This window comes from Bactrocera tryoni, chromosome 2 (genome assembly GCF_016617805.1).
Source record: "Bactrocera tryoni isolate S06 chromosome 2, CSIRO_BtryS06_freeze2, whole genome shotgun sequence".
NCBI classification, from domain to species: Eukaryota; Metazoa; Arthropoda; class Insecta; order Diptera; family Tephritidae; genus Bactrocera; species Bactrocera tryoni.
In genome coordinates this window covers 37,727,122-37,743,793 of record NC_052500.1, presented here as the reverse complement: position 1 = coordinate 37,743,793, position 16,672 = coordinate 37,727,122, and the positions used below count along the sequence as shown (strand labels likewise).

General features: G+C 36.1%; 1 protein-coding gene and 1 pseudogene across 1 annotated transcript in view; one reads left to right on the top strand and one right to left on the bottom strand.

The window, feature by feature from the left end:
- LOC120768077 (nitric oxide synthase-like) overlaps window positions 1-16,672 on the top strand; it is a 187,895-nt gene that overhangs the window by 31,907 nt on the left and 139,316 nt on the right. The gene's annotated exons all lie outside the window — the stretch shown is intronic.
- LOC120769842 lies at window positions 7,681-7,873 on the bottom strand (annotated as a pseudogene).

Genomic DNA, 16,672 nt, shown 5'->3' with positions numbered 1-16,672 from the left:
GCTTAGATCGATTATTACGTGATATTCACCAAAATGAAATACCTTTTGGTGGAAAGGTTATTTTATTAAGTGGTGATTTCAGGCAAGTTCTTCCTGTGGTGCCCAATAGCTCACGCGCCGCTATAGTTGGTAATTGTTTGAAACGGTGCTCACTTTGGAAATTTTTTAGGTGTCTCAAACTCTCAACGAATATGCGTTCTAAAGAATCCTTATTCAACAGTTTTTTTTTGCGTGTTGGAGAAGGTCGAGAGCTCTCTCCAGAGTCGAAAATCAATATACCAGAAGAGATAATTTTGCTAAATGAAAATTTAGTGGATTGGGTATTTCAGCCTCAGTCTGGTGTTATTAGTCAAAACCGTTTGAAGGATCGGGCAATTTTGTGTCCAAAAAATGATCACTGTACGATAATAAATAGCGAAATAGTAAATATGTTGCCCGGTGAAGAAAGGGTATATTATAGCGTGGATACTGTAGTTTCTGAAGATCCTCAAGAGCATGTCGGATTCCCTACAAAATTTCTAAACTCCGTTAATTTCTGTGGAGTAGCGCCCCATGAGTTAAGGCTTAAGGTTGGAACAGTTGTGATGTTAAACCGCAATCTTAATACATATGAAGGATTGGGACTCGCTTGATAGTAAAAGCACTACATTGTAATTGTTTGGAGGTCGAAATTTTAACCGGTGAATCACAAGGGAAACAAATTTTATTGCCCCGTATAAATTTACAGCCCAGCGAATCAACACTTCCTTTTATTTTAAAGCGTCGCCAATTTCCAATAATTGTAGCATTCGCAATAACAATAAACAAATCTCAAGGGCAGACTCTAGCAAGAGTTGGTATTTTCCTCAAGGAGGATTGTTTTACGCATCTTCTCAAGATATCTTCTCAAGATATCAAAGTTAAGACTTACGACCAAAATAAAACCACTACGAATGTAGTTTTCCATGAAGCACTTGAATAAATTGAGTTTTTATAAAAGTTTTTTTTTTTACTTTTTTCATTTTAAATAACGGAGTCCCCCGATTATCGGGGGTTATTACTAGTGACAATTAATTGATAAGAATTATGTGATATCCCAACTACTTATCTTAATTCAGATGAAAAAGTACTACTGTGATCAAATTGAGAGGTGAACTTTTAATTTATACTTCGCATGTTTTTCGAATAGGTAAATTTTTTAAGTAAGTTGGTAGTACGGTTAGTGACATCTATGCTAAATTTCACGTCAAAATTTAAGATAACCGTCGTTTTGTGGGGCTCTAAAAGTGCATTCTTCGATTTTTACTATGTCTGAATACATTGAACAAAGTGCGATAATGCACCATCTCATACTGCATTAGTTATTCGTGATCATTTCGTCACATTTTCAACTAATATCGTACCGCAACCCCCGCATTCGCCTGATTACCTTCGTGCAACTTCTGGCTATTCAGCAAATTCACATGACCACTCCATGGACTAGTATCACGACTAATAACCATAACTAGGAATTTGGGAGAAAGGTAATGTACATATCTCACAAACTGCAAAAGCTAAGCAAACACTTTAATCTGGCTTCCCATAACACAGTGTAAAAACGGATAAAAAGGAATAAAACCCACGAATAATATAAAAAATATTGTCAAATCTGCTAAATTGTATTAACCATATGTGTTATCATTTAAGGTAGTAGTCTGGTAACTTATGCTTATTGAGACTTCTTTGGAGGGTGGTTTTTTATAGGAAAATAAAAATGAATTATCTTGAATATTTAGAGTGTTTTTATTTACATATTGAAAATATAAAAAAAAAATGTATGTATTTAACAATACTTTATTACTATTATTATTGTCACTCGAAGTTGGAACCTCAAAAGAAATGCACGTGGCCCGGGTGATTTTGGCTCTTGATGTTATCTGAAATCAAATATTCTTGTTTATTCTAATCTAATCTATAGACATGTCATTCTGGTCGGAACTACTGAAGTAAAATTTCAAGGGTAAATACCAAAATGGCTGTAAGATAAAAAGTTAGGGGTGAAAAAAATTCTTGTTAGTTCCGACGAGAACTATAAGTACGTGTGTAGAACAGCCTGCTAAAATTTGAAAGCAATCGGTTTAGTAGAAAAAAAGGTGCGTGGAGTCCCTACGCGCGGATGAAGTTATACTTCTTAGTGATATTCCAAGAAATGCATATCATTTTATATGAAAGAAAACTAGAAAACTTAAATTCACATTTTATAAATTTATTATGCACATAAAATGAAGAATAAAGCAAAGTCTAAATGAAGGAACTTTGACTAGAAAAGAAGTTCTGTCTCTTCGTTGCGGAAGAGAATATGTAGCGTAATCATCTCTCTTTTGTAATCCATCAACACGCGTTGAAGACCCAGCAGTTATCGGTGAATTGACGACCGTTGATTCATCAGTAGTTATAGATGCTCCCGCAGAGATTGATGGAACAGCAAACGTTGAATCTTTTTACGCGCTCTCTGATATTCCGCAGCTGTTTTCCTTTTCTTCGTTTGACTGCCAGCTATCATTTCCGCTCTGCTTTCTTTCGTGATCGGTATTCACGATAATATTGTGCTGTTTTCCCTCCTCTTGAAACACGGGCTACACTGTCGTTTTCCGCTGTAATATCAATTTAAAATCAAAACATTAAAATTTTTGCCAATCCAATTGATATTAGTTTCAAGGCACAAGTTTAATGCACAAGGTGCATCTATTACGGACAATTGAAATATTCAAGAGAAACTTACCATCACATAACCTGGAATCCGCTGTGTTATGCGTATTATCACTGTCAATGTACGAATGTAAGCAATTTCGTTTTGCCGTCGGCATTTCAATTTCTCATGCTTCAATTTTTGCTTTCAACCAAGAAATCGCTTGTATGTATGTATGTGCAATATATGCCTTTGCGTTTTGCCGTCGGCATTTCCATATTGACATGCAAAAGTAATTATGTATTTCATTGTTTCGTTTTGGCCCAATTTTGTATATGAAGACAAGTGTCAATAATTGCGCCAATTTTCATAAAGTTGGAAATTTTGCGCGAATAATACGTGTGCGGGTTAAGTCGTGAATTTTACTTATATTAATTAATTTGAAAGTGCCGAAAAATTCGAAACGAAATTTCAATAAATTTAAGTAAATTTACATGTATTTTCATTTATATTTAATTTTCAATAAATTTTTTAAAAATTATTTGCCCTAGTTGTCCATTTTTTATTTTCTCACACATTTCAGCCGATTTTTGTATAGAAATTTGACCGGCGTAGAAGCAAAATGCGAAACAATCATACATACATACATATATTACGTCGTTTGCACATTTGTCTGTATGTTTGCGAAAGCAAATGTTCTACAAAAGCATATTTCTATACTTAAACAAAATTATTAGAACCAACGTATGTTTCTTATGTACATGCATAACAAACCATACTTAAGTCAGCGCAACCTAAGTGTCAATGGTGGTGTTGGTGGTAAGTGCTTGGAAAGCCAAGATGCTACCACAGGTTCGAATCTCGACAGAATAAATTTTTAATTTTTTGCTTTTAACATCGTATACTATACAAATAAATATTTTTCTTATATGTGTATTATGTATATTGCTGTGATAAATTTAATTTCTATTAGTAAGAAAAATATTTATTAGTATAGTATACGATGTTAAAAGGCATACATCTTCTATCCTATCTTGTGTATCTGCACATGCTCCAGCTCTTTGGCGTTTCATGATTTTTGCTGCCACTTCGGACACGGCTTTCCACTTATCTAGTGATTCTACCATTTGAGACACTAGATTTTCTGGGGTTGGGTCTACCCCGAATGCGTTTCTCAAAGATTGCCTTTCTTCGTCGTATTTCGCACATAGGAAAATTGTGTGCTCCACATTCTCGATGATCTCGCCTCCGCAATAGTCGCATACATCGTTGTCTTCATGTTTGAATCGCTTCAAATATGATTTGAAACAGCCGAGTCGTGTCGAGTGAGAACTTGGGTGAGGTAAAAATCTACTTCTCCGTGCGATCTATTAAGCCATAGTTCCAATTTAGGGATTAGTCGGAATGTCCAGCGGCCATTTCGGCTGTCTTCCCATCGTTTTTGCCAGCGCTTCACCGTATCTGCTTTGGCTTCCTCTTTTTGGGTTCTGGGCGTTACTATCTCATTTGAACGGTATGTGAGCTCTTTGGCTAAGAGGTCTAGCGGGTGTAAGCCAGCGATCACTAGGGCAGCGTCTTCGGATACCGTACGAAACGCGGAGCATACTCTCAATGCGCATATGGTGTACGTGGAAAATAGGCCGCGTCGGTATGATTTGACTTCAAGAGCTTTCTCCCATATTTGGGCACCAAATAGAGCAACTGACTTTAATACTCCGGCTAGTAGTCGTCTCCTATTTTGTTTTGGTCCACGGGTATTGAGCATTAGCCGGGTTAGAGCTCTGCATATTTTCGTAGCTTTTTCACTTGTATAAGCCACGTGTTCTTTAAACGATAGTCTTGCGTCGAGAACGACTCCCAAATATTTTATAGCTGGCTGTGTGGTTATGCTTACACCTTTCGTACAGAATGTAGCAACTTCTCGGACCTTTCTGCCTGTAATAAGTACGGCTTCGGTTTTGCTCTCTGCCAGAGATAGTCCGTTAGTTTCGAGCCAATTGTTAATTTGTGAAATTGTTGTGTTGGTTACCGGAACTATTTCCTCTATATGCTTAGCTATTACCACCACGGCAATGTCGTCTGCAAACCCAATTATATGTACGTTTGCCGGTACTTTGAGTCGTAGTACTCCATCATACATTATATTCCAGAGGAGGGGCCCGAGTACAGATCCCTGTGGCACTCCCCCGGAGATTTTGTATTTTTTGTAGCCCTGGTTTGTGTTGTAGCATAGGGTCCTTTCGTTGAAGTAACTGACTATCAGGTTGTAGAGATATGCCGGTACCGAGAAGTTTTTTAGCGCACTTAGTATACTTGGCCAAGATGCCGTATTGAAGGCATTTTTGACATCGAGGGTTGCAACCATACAATATTTGATGGTGTCACTTTTCCATCTTTTCCCACTAATGGCATTTTCCGCCAGTGTCTTCACTAGGGTCACCGCTTCGATTGTTGATCTTGCCTTCCTAAATCCAAATTGGTTTGGGGATAAGCTGCCGGCGTCGTCAATGGCCTTACTTAAGCGTTGATAAATGATCCGCTCTAGAATTTTTCCCGCAGAGTCCAACATGCAGAGTGGTCTGTAGTGGGACGGGTCTGTCAGAGCTTTGTTTGGTTTAGGCAGTAATATTAGGTGTTGCCTTTTCCAGATTTTTGGGAAACAGCCATTCTGCATGCATAAATTATACAGTGCTCTAAAAGGGTCTATGTTCCTAACAATCGCTGCTTTAAGCGCTATATTAGGGATGCCATCTGGTCCTGAGGCTTTACCTGGGTCAAGCCGGTCGCATGCCTCTATAACCTCTTCGTTCGTTACTTCTGGTATTAACTCTCTTTGTTGCACCACCGCTATCTCTCGAGGTAGTTGGGGTCGGGTCGGGAAAAGAACTGAGACAATTCTGTCAAGGGTTGTTGAGGAAGTAGGCATTTGACCTCGAATGCGTAGTTTCCCCATTACGGTCTTGTATGCGAGACCCCAGGCATTGTTTTCTGCATCGTCCCAGAGTTTGAGAAAACATTCCTGTTTACTTTTTTTTATAGTCTGTTTCAAAAGCTTCCTCTTGGCCTTGAAACTTGCTTGTAGAGAGTTGTAATCACAGGTACCACGAGACCTTTGGTATAAGCGTCTTACTTTTTGGCATTCTTTCCGCAGTTTAGCAATTGAGTCGTTCCACCTAAACGGGGGGATGATTATTACGCCGTGGAAGCTTTGACATTGATATGTCGCATGCACTCTTAATGCGGCTCATAATCAATGCAGTCGCCTGGTTAACCGACCGCAAGTTGTCAGGAAGAGTAGCGGGTCCAAAGGCTTCTTCAAAAAGGTCTGGGTCAAATGTTTTGGCTCGCCATGAACTTCTTGTTAGGGTCTGTAAGTGGAGCCGTGTTTGCGGAGCATTTACCTCAAATATAATGGCATAGTGATCGCTGAAAGTGTACTGATCGCTAATTTGCCATTGCGATCTGCGAACTAGGCTTGAGTTTACGAAAGTAAGATCGATCACTGATTGTCGGCCGCCTTTGTTGAACGTTCATTGGTTACTTGTATTGAGTAGCTCAAGATCAAGGGAAGCAAAAGCTTCTAGTAAGGCTTTGCCCCTACTATTAGTTCTTTTGCATCCCCATTCAATAGCCCAGGCATTAAAATCGCCAGCTATTATCAGTTTAGTTCTACCTCGGGCATCGGTCACAATGCTGTCGATAATATTCTTAAATTCTTCATCATTGATGCTGGGGGGTAGACAGCAACTATATATATGTATGTCGCTAACTTTAGCTCGAACAAAGCCGTTGAAAGAGCATGTAGACTCTTAAATTCTTCATCATTGATGCTGGGGGTAGATAGCAACTATATATATGTATGTCGCTAACTTTAGCTCGAACAAAGCCGTTGAAAGAGCATGTAGACTCCAGTTGAGGGAGACTAGGGTTACATTTCCATACAGCAGCCTTATTTTTTGTGTCACTTAACCAGTTTACACTCCGCCCGGTTTTGTATGGTTCGCTGAGTAATGCCAAGTCGATCTGAATTTCAGCGATCGTTTGTTTTAGCAGATCCTGTGCCGGTTGACAATGGTTAAGGTTGAGTTGTAATAATCTCATACGACCTGTTGTGCTGCCTTCTTATATACCGGGCATATGACGCTTCCAGTGAAATGCTCAGTTTCTTAGGATCCTGCCTTCAGGCAGAGTAAACATTTCGGCTTATTGGTGCAGTCCTTGGCCTAATGTTCACCTTCGCCACATCTTCTGCAGATCCTAGACTCACTCATATGAGTGTATGTATACGCATGTGCGCGTTCAGAAATTGAAATCATATTTTCATCACTTATTAATACACTTATTACATGTGCGCGCATTGACTTGCATGCTCATACATTCATATATACTTATAAGTATGTACATATATTTGCATACATTGCCAAACAAATAATGCACAAGCATACAAACATACATATGCGTACACATATGTATATGTCACCAACAAAAAATTGATCTTCACAAGACAATATGGCAGCGAAATTGGCGAAGAACAAGTGTAGTACATTTTACAACAAAAACGATTTCATTCATGAACACAGGCGCAAATTCCACAAGCGATCTCGCTTCATTCATAAAAACAGAGGCCGTAACATCTCCCCGAGCATGCCTTTGCAACAAGTCGTGATTTCGCGACGATGGCAAAAGCCCAAAATAATAAATTGCACAACTTTCTGGTACTTCTCGCAAAAATCTGCGTCAATATTTATTCACGATCATACATATACATACATACATATTTACGCATGTTTGTAGGCGAAGCTGCTACAGCGGCAAGGGGTGACAATCGGCGGCCATTACTTTACTTATACCATAGAAATTCTATTGCTACGAATATGGAAATGACAACGAAATAATGAAAATATGCATATTTCTAAATGTCATTAATTTCTTTGAAGAAATAAAAGGAATGAATGATCCTGAGAAGTATAGTCTCAACTTTTCAACGGCCAACGCAGAGCATTTCAACCAAAAGGAATTTATTCATTAAAATCACCACTCAGAAGTCGTTTTATCCATTGTAAGCGAACGATTTTCGAAGAAACATCATTTCTAATATGCCACAAGACAAAATTAGAAATGAACTCACGCTGTCAGATAAAACGATATACTTCGTCAATGCGAGTCGATTTCCAAAAAATGTAAATGAAGACTAACTACAGAAATGATCCTGTAAAGTATAGCCTTAATTTTTCAACGGCCAACGCGGAGTATTTCAACCAAAATATACGCAAAATAGTTGAGATTTCGCAGAAATGAAAGACAAACGAAAGAAGAAGAAGCATAACTTCAATAATGCACAAGCATACAAACATACATATGCGCAGCAGCAGCAAGGAAAGATAATAAGATTAATTAAAGAAGTAACAATCGGCGATCCATTGTATATTTCTTTCATGCATAACCAAACCATAATTAGGACAACGCAATACAAGTGTCAATGGTGGTGTTGGTGGTAAGCGCTTCAAAAGTGACGACGAGCACGTAGGTTCGAGTCCCAACAGAATTTATTTTTAATTGAATATGTCACCAACCAAAAATTGAAACATTGTTCTACAAAAACAACAACAGCATAAGCACGGCAACATTGTGTTGTTGGTAGAAAAGCCGAACTGTGCCGAAAGAAACGAACAAACGATCGCCGATTGTCACCGCTTCGCTTGCTGCTGGAACATCTTCGCAGACAAGGTTGCGTAGATTCATATTGAGCAAGGTTGCGCAACCTGAATCTATCGCAACCTTTTCCGAACTCGTATAAGAAGTATAACTTCAAAAAGTTAGAACCCGGTCCGACCAGAAAAACAATGTTTTGAGAAAAACGATTTTAAAGTTCAACAAATCCGAGAGAGAGGACTCCGAGGCGCTCTAGGAAATTCGTTATAACTCCCGAAATATTTCGAATTTCTGTCTGATTTTCACAGTATATTCTCAAGACATTGTACTTTGAAATTAAGCAAAAATTTTTTGAACCCAAGTTACCAGACTACTACCTTAAAAAACAAACTTCAAGTCGGTCGATTACCTTCACATGCATATCTTATAGTTTGAAAATTAATACGGACTAAATCTATCAATAACACAATCTCGTATTCTATCAGATTTTTAACTTTACAGTATATAACGTAAGATATTGGTGCTTTGAATAAATAGAGTGAAATCGAACCACAACAGTTTAAAGCTCCAGCTATCAAATATGAGAACCACATTACCTATGGATGACTTTATACTAAAGACAAATCGGGTTACTACTTTCCCTAGTCTCTATATAAAGATAGACAAATATAGATGACACTAATTTGTCACTGAGTTCAGTAAGGTTTGCCATTTCATCCTGTCACGTTTAATTTTGCTACAACGCTTGGAAAATGTCTAAGATTATTACGCAAACGTTCTTCGAAAAAATTAGTCATTCACGTACATAGCAAAAATATATTCTCAAATGAATTTCGGGCTTAATGGCATCCTCAACAAACAAAATTGTCGTTATTGGGGTGAGTCAAACCTTCGTGTTATTTAGGAACGGACGGTCTCAATTTCCAAACCCCGCCTCATGTTTCACTTCTAAGTATCCAGTATAAAGAATGTCGAATATAACGGTGAATAGTGAGTTATATAATTATTGTACAATTACGTTTATTTTATGAATAAATGCAATCAGTTCAGATCTTCCTTAGATGTACTTATAACAAATTAGTGCCAATATACTTACATAATATAGGAATTTTGGGCTTTCCAATTCCATCAGGACTCACAAGAAATTATGTTTGCTATCCAAAGAATTTACTAAATGTGAAAGGATCTCAAAACTATCAGAAGTAAACTGTGAATGAATAACTAATTTATCAAAAGTATGTATGTATATCTTTGTGTAGAAATATGACCGCAAATACAGTGAAATTTCCCATAAGCGAACACTTGGAAGAACAGTCTTTATATTCGAGTGATATAGTAGACCGTTTAATAGATTGCCCATAATACAATAAGAAATGTTGGGGTCGACTAATATGCACGATTAATTAAGATGTCCGCTTAATAGAGCGTGCGTTTAATAGATCTTTCACTGTATAAGAAAAATTTGGTCAAATAATTTACTCTTTACATAATTCGTAATATTTGTTGGAATAAATATCACAGAGCTTTGAAAGTGTTAACTAAGTCGATTTATTGGCTGCTGAAATAACATCATCGAAATTTGGGCTTAACAAAATTAACTTAGCAAATCGTTTAGTTCGTGACAGTTGACAAATACACATTTTTTATAGATATGCACCACTTGCAGTCACATCAATAACCCCTTATTTTTGTAAGCACTTTCAACAAACTTTCACATCAATAAATGCGCATTTATCTATTCTCGTATGTATAAAAATTACTCAAAAGTATTTTAAATATAATAATATGTAACAGCAGAAAAGCTGCAGTGTTGATAAAATGTTGAATTGTAATTTGATATGAGTGCACAATGGTTCCGAGATTTCCAACAGACCCGTCATTATTCCTTCTACTTTTCCCAATGAGATTAACATATGTTTACGGTAACTAATCGATCTTATAGTGAAGTGTTAAGCCATTAGAATAGGATTGCAAAATATTCCACCAGCAACTGCTAAAAAATTTCTGCATGCCTGCTCATAAAAACAAAAAATCGATTAAAATTAATTATACAAATTAATTAATTTCTAGATATAACAGTTTTTGACAGGCAATATGATGTATTTTAACTCCATCGCTCAGTCGACTGCTTCTCGACGGAAATGGAAATGAAGTGAAATTCTGATTCCTACTTTAATTGTGTTAGTGTCATATACCTATTCCTTATCTCTCTACTTTTTTCACAAAGGTGCGAAGATTATTCAAACTCGTTTTACTTCCTATCAGCGAAAACTGTATTTAAATAATCATTAAATCATCATACAATCATATCTGGCAGAAGTGACAGTAGTAGAGTCAATTAGACCAATGATCCTGATATTAATCTGGTCTGGAGTATTCGTATATCATTTTTATTGATATAATTCACATATTTGCCAATATATGCGATAGAAAGTCAGCCAAATGTTCGAATATCTTTCCATTAGGATATGGGGTCTAAGGGAATTACTTATCCGATTCAACTAATTTTTGTCATACTGGCATACTATTATCAGAAAATGATTACATCCGCATTTCGATAGTATATCTCACAGATTAATCGATATTTTCGATAAAATGTGCGCAATAGTTTCGTGTGATTTCAACAATTTAACACTATTCATGCAAAAATTTTACTCGGATACATTGATTGGTTCTTTATTTGTATAACTAAAAGATCCAGATGATATTAAAAATTGTGTTAAATGGAAATTAGGGTTGGTTTTTGACAGATTTTGCCCATTTTTGTACTGTATCATAATAATGGGTCTCATGCATGAAACGTGAGCTTGTGCTCGGACTCGATTTTTTGAGTAAAAGGTGCTTGTCGTATACATAAAAATTGTAAAGTATTTGCTTTTACTCACTGCTTAGGTTTGATCTCGTCTAGCTCAGATCGAACTAAGTTCGATGAGCTTGTGCTCACTTCCATATGCATAAAACCAAGCTCTTGCTCAAATTTTGTTGAGCATGCCTATAGTTGACTCGCTTACAACAAAAAGGAATCATGGCTGAATATTTTGTGCCACAGCCATACAGCCATACAGGTTGATATTCTTAATTATTAATTTTTTTATATAACTAATAATAAAATGAAAATACATAGGTTTGATGATAGTAGCATCTGCTGGTTGGCTAATTTTTTTTTTGAGGAGTCAGAAGAAACACGTGGTGGTGCCCTCAGCAAATGGTATAGCCACAGATATTGGTGTCCATCAATCAACTGTGTCGCGAACTATTGCGGAAGTTGCGAGACTTATATCTTCCAAAGCAAGCGAGTGGATAAAATTCCCGAAAGATGGAGATGAAATAAAAGATGCTCAAAGGAAATGGCAAGCAAATTACTGCTTTCCATTTGCAATTGGAGTGATTGATTGTACTCATATAAAATTAAAGAAAAAGATGAAAGAGATGAACTGTAAAAAAATACACGAAGAGCGAAATGAACAACAAAATTGGAATTCGATTACGGTTCACTTACCAGGAAGTTTGTTTGTTGAGGGATTAGAATCAGAACAAAGCAATGAGGATAAATCTGTTTCCCAGTTTTTTAAAATAATTTTTTTATGCCTGTTTTATTTATATCTTTACTTTTAACGCGACATTCCATGCTTGCTATTTTTTTATTATGTTTTTCTTCGTTAGTTCAATCCCAAATTTTTGCCAAATTTCTTTTACATACATTTCTATTGCTCGTTTTTTTTACTTTTAATACTTGGTAACTGACTTTTTTCTAATAAATATTTATTTTCTTTTATTTTGTCTACCAAAAATTTTGAAATTTCGTCAGTTTCCATTTTATTATTATTATTTAGCTCTACTTCTAATTCACTACCACCTGACGACATGTTTGCACTTCAAAAATAATTAGATTTTTGATCTCCTTTTGCTCAAGTAATTGTAATTGGTTTGAACTCATTTTTATGCATACGAAATTGTGCAAGAGCAATTGCTCACTTGACTCAACTCAGCGCTTTTACTCGTTTTTATGCATGAGATCCAATATCATTGTATTGTTACCCGTCTGAGTTAGATATGTATGTATCTCGAGATTTGGGATTTCACATAAATGTGGGAGGTGCCACCCATTATACAATGTCGGTAAGGATTCTTAAGAGATTTTTTTGATTATTGTAGCTTGTGTGGTTTAGAAGAAATGTACATTAAAACTATTAAAGAGCGGGGCCACGCTCATCGTTCAAATTTTTTGGAAAATAATAGCCCCTTGCTACTGCGATACACTGTACCGAATTACTGGGATATACCTTAATTTAGTGCTTAGTTATGATATAGATATTTTCCAATATTAAAATAATAATAAGCTGGTTGAGGATTGGAATTTTTTATGTTAGGGATATGAGGTTTAGACCAAGATCTAGATCATCTACAGTAATATTCAACGCTAAACTCTTAATTTAACTTTATAAATTTCAAAAAATCACGACCACATAATTTTATAAAAAATAGCTCACATTTGAACCAATCTAAATGCTTTAAAGTCAGCTGGACAGTCAGAAATATGGTCTATTAGGTTTGGGCTTATTGCATTAAGCTTTTACATTGCTCAGGTATATATGTATATAAATATGTATATATTTAAGCAATTTCATAAGTATATAACTCACAAATTCCGGCACATATTCGAAAACTATTAGCATAAGCTAATGGCATTAAACTAAAGTGTATCCTATATTATTTGTCCAGTTAATTTTGCTAAGAAAACGAAAATATTATAAGAACACCGACAGTGTGAAAATTGATGAAATCGGATGTTAACCCCGCTCACTCCCCTTATAAGGGTACTGTTAAAAACTACTAACACCAATAAACACAACAAACAAATTGAAACAAATTTTTTACGTGATACTCCCCTGACATTCTTATGTTACAATGTAAAAATGGGCGAAATTAGATTACAGTCATGCATACTTCTCATATAACAAAATTTTAAATTCCATCTGATTCTTTCACTTTCCAGTACACAAATCAAGAGTCAGTTAGTATATCATGATAAAACTTTACATGAATAGTGCCTCTGAAGTGTGCTGTCTTATGACTAAAAACTTTTCAAATCGAACCAAAACTGTTCAAGCCCCTAGATACTGAATATGTGGACCCAGTGCTTATAGTTTAAATTTTACTGAAAATATCGGTCAATGGGTGAGATATATAATTGAAATTCAATATGTGAGTTGTCTTAATAAAATTTAAAGAACGTGTTTTTCTTATGTAATAAAATCAGGTGAAACATCGTGGTAAACTTACTACACTATGTTCAGGGAAGCAAAGCAATCACTTTGGATTTAAAAAAAAAAAAGATCAATGGATAATGTCATCAGATATAAATAAGAAAACAACAATTTGAGAAGAGAACTAAAATCACCAAAAAATAAATCCCTAGAAAAACTTACCATTTATATGAAACCTACTTAAAGTTCCAAAAAAAATGATGGACGTATGTAAAAGCTCTCGCAGTTGGATACAACTACAATTAAATCGATTTTATCTTATTTCTCGAAAGTCATATCTATGTATAATCCCTATTAGTTATCCTATTATAATAGAATAATTTGGACATACTCTCCAAAAACTGAAAAAAACAATAATTGTCCCTATTCCTAAACCCAACAGAACTCAAGGTCCAGACAAAATTTCCTACACCTATATGATTTTATTTATTCTAAGCACAAAAATGCACCGTTATTAGAAAAAGACGTTCTCTTAATTTTATTAAGATAAATCACATTGGCCGATATATGCGGTATAAAGTCACCAGAAAATAGAAAGTTTTTTATGTTGAGTATATAGAGGCTAAAGGAAGTATTGGTCCGATTCAGCCCATTTTTAACATACAGACATACCATTGTAAGTGAAGGATTATGCTTTAATTTCAGTTATAAATATCACACATTGACCGATATTTTCGATCAAAAGTCAACTATACATAGGTACAGGGGTCCAAATATTCGGTACCCAGAGACTTCAACACTTTTTGCTGTATTTGAACAATGTTTACTCATAAGGCGGCATACTCCAAATACATTATTCGTGCAAAGTTTAATTCCGTTACATTAATCGCTTTTTGATTTGTACTCAGGAAAGTGAAAAAATCACATAGAAATTGTGTTATATGGGAAGTTTTCACATTCCTATATTACGAATGTCATAACCCGAATTCGGTTGAAATCGGTCGGAAGGGTCTCGAGATATGTGTTTGGATCTAAAAGTGGACGGTGCTATGCCCATCGTTCAATTTTGACCCTGACTCCATTAAACCCCTGTCATATTATCTCGGGAGTATGTAGGTTGCTGTATCTTGAGTGGTTTAAGATGTATGTATGTACATTAAACTTATTAGAGGGGGGCCACACCCACTTTTTCTAATTTTTTTTTCCACAGGTGCCTCCTGTTACAGCGACCTTCTTTGCCAAGTAAGAGTTTTATATATTTATTCAGTGCTGAGATGTGATACTTTATATGTTTTCGGTTATTGGCGTTTTGTGTCGTGGCATTGGTCCGATTGCGTCCATCTACGAACTTATACTTTTTTACCGAGGAGAGTGCATACCTAGTTTCAATTAAAGTTAGCTGACACCTTGGATTAGCACATAGCCTACGTTTTATTGCGAGAAACTATCTTATTCCCCTCGGGAAATTTGGGGAACTTCGTACATATTTTTTCAATTAAAACAAGGTACTTAAAATGACGCCTTATTCGTACGCACACTCTTTAGCGGATATTGCAGAGTACAGGAGAGATGATTAGATTTCAACATAAACCTACACGTATTCAGTTGCCTATCGGGGGCCGAGCGGAGTGTCGGGGCATTCCGCGAACGGGCAGACACGTGAGGGTAGACGACGTTGTCGAACGCATGCGATTTATTTATATTTATTTTTTATAATTTCATCATTCATTCATGCAATGTGTTGCGAACAGAATGGAATAGTCGCGTGCAGAGCGCACCCGTCGGCGGTTAGTTTGGTGTGGAAACCTCAGATGGCCTGGGTAGAATTCCGTCGACTGATATAATATTTAATATACCTATAGTACCCACAAATTTGCCCTTCAAGTTAAAACGTCTATAGTTTTGAAAAGTAGCTTTCTCTATCACAATAAATAAAAGTCAAGGACAAACTCTAAAATTAACCGGTATTTCCAGGCAAAACTCTACGACCCAAAACAAAAAACAATTACATAAGCATAATGAACTCTTCCATTCAGCGACTCACCAAATTTTTTATATCATGTAGGTATATTAGGTATACGAGTATATCGTCCTAGACACGTATTTTAACTTATTTTACCTATTCTTGGCAATACCGTAATAATATGTGTGGAGTAAAGTTAGTTAGGATGTTCCAAAATCGTCATATTAAATAGTTATATGGGGGTTAAGGGGATTATTCAATAAATTTTTGATACTGAGGCATCAGGAAAGGATTCTTTCTAAATTTCAATTCAACCGGGCGTTCCAATAGAGATGATTTTTAAATGGATTCAGAAATGTTTACACTTTTATCTTGGAAAGATATACGCAAAAACTACGTCCATAAACAGTTGAATTTCATTATCAAAATAATCGTTCTCCAATGGCTTCTTTTGGTGCCCTTTTGTCATTTTATGGTCGTTATAATCGTGCACCTGTGCTCACTTTTCGTCGAATTATTGAAAATTTTGAGCGTACATTTTCTTTACATAATGTTCAAGTCCCAATGAGACAAAGAACCGCTCGAAGTAATGAAAATATTCCTGCCCTTCAGGCTAGTGTTTTTGAAGACCGCAATTTGTTGATTCATGAATTTGGACTTGCATCCGTAGATATAAAATTGTAATCACTCAAGAACTGAAGTCATTGAATCATCGTAAACGTCGTGAAATTTCTGATTTTGAGTAGGAATAACTTGAAAACGATAACAATTTTTTAAGAAAGAAAATCAACAAATTATTTATGAACAACCATTATATGTAACTAAATTAACAGTTTGGCGTGGTTTTTGGTCTGATAGAATCATTGGTCCGTTATTCTTTTTGAATGAATCGATTCATGGTGGTGACACCGTTAGTATAAATGGAGAGCGGTATAGATCATTCATAACCAACTTTTCATGACCGCAACTACGTCCCACACAGCACAGGAAACAACCAAAATATTTTGTCAATTCCCACAACATCCGGTTCTATGCACCGGATTTGACCCGGATTTTATGCTTCCAAGGACTGTTGTTTCGGTGATCTAACCCCGTTTAGATCGGTAAGTCTTAGTTTAAGTTTCTCGTCACTGGAGCAACGCCTTGCATCAGGGTTACTCCTGACTTGTGCTGGTATTGAGTCCAACCCGGGCCCGAAGGAAT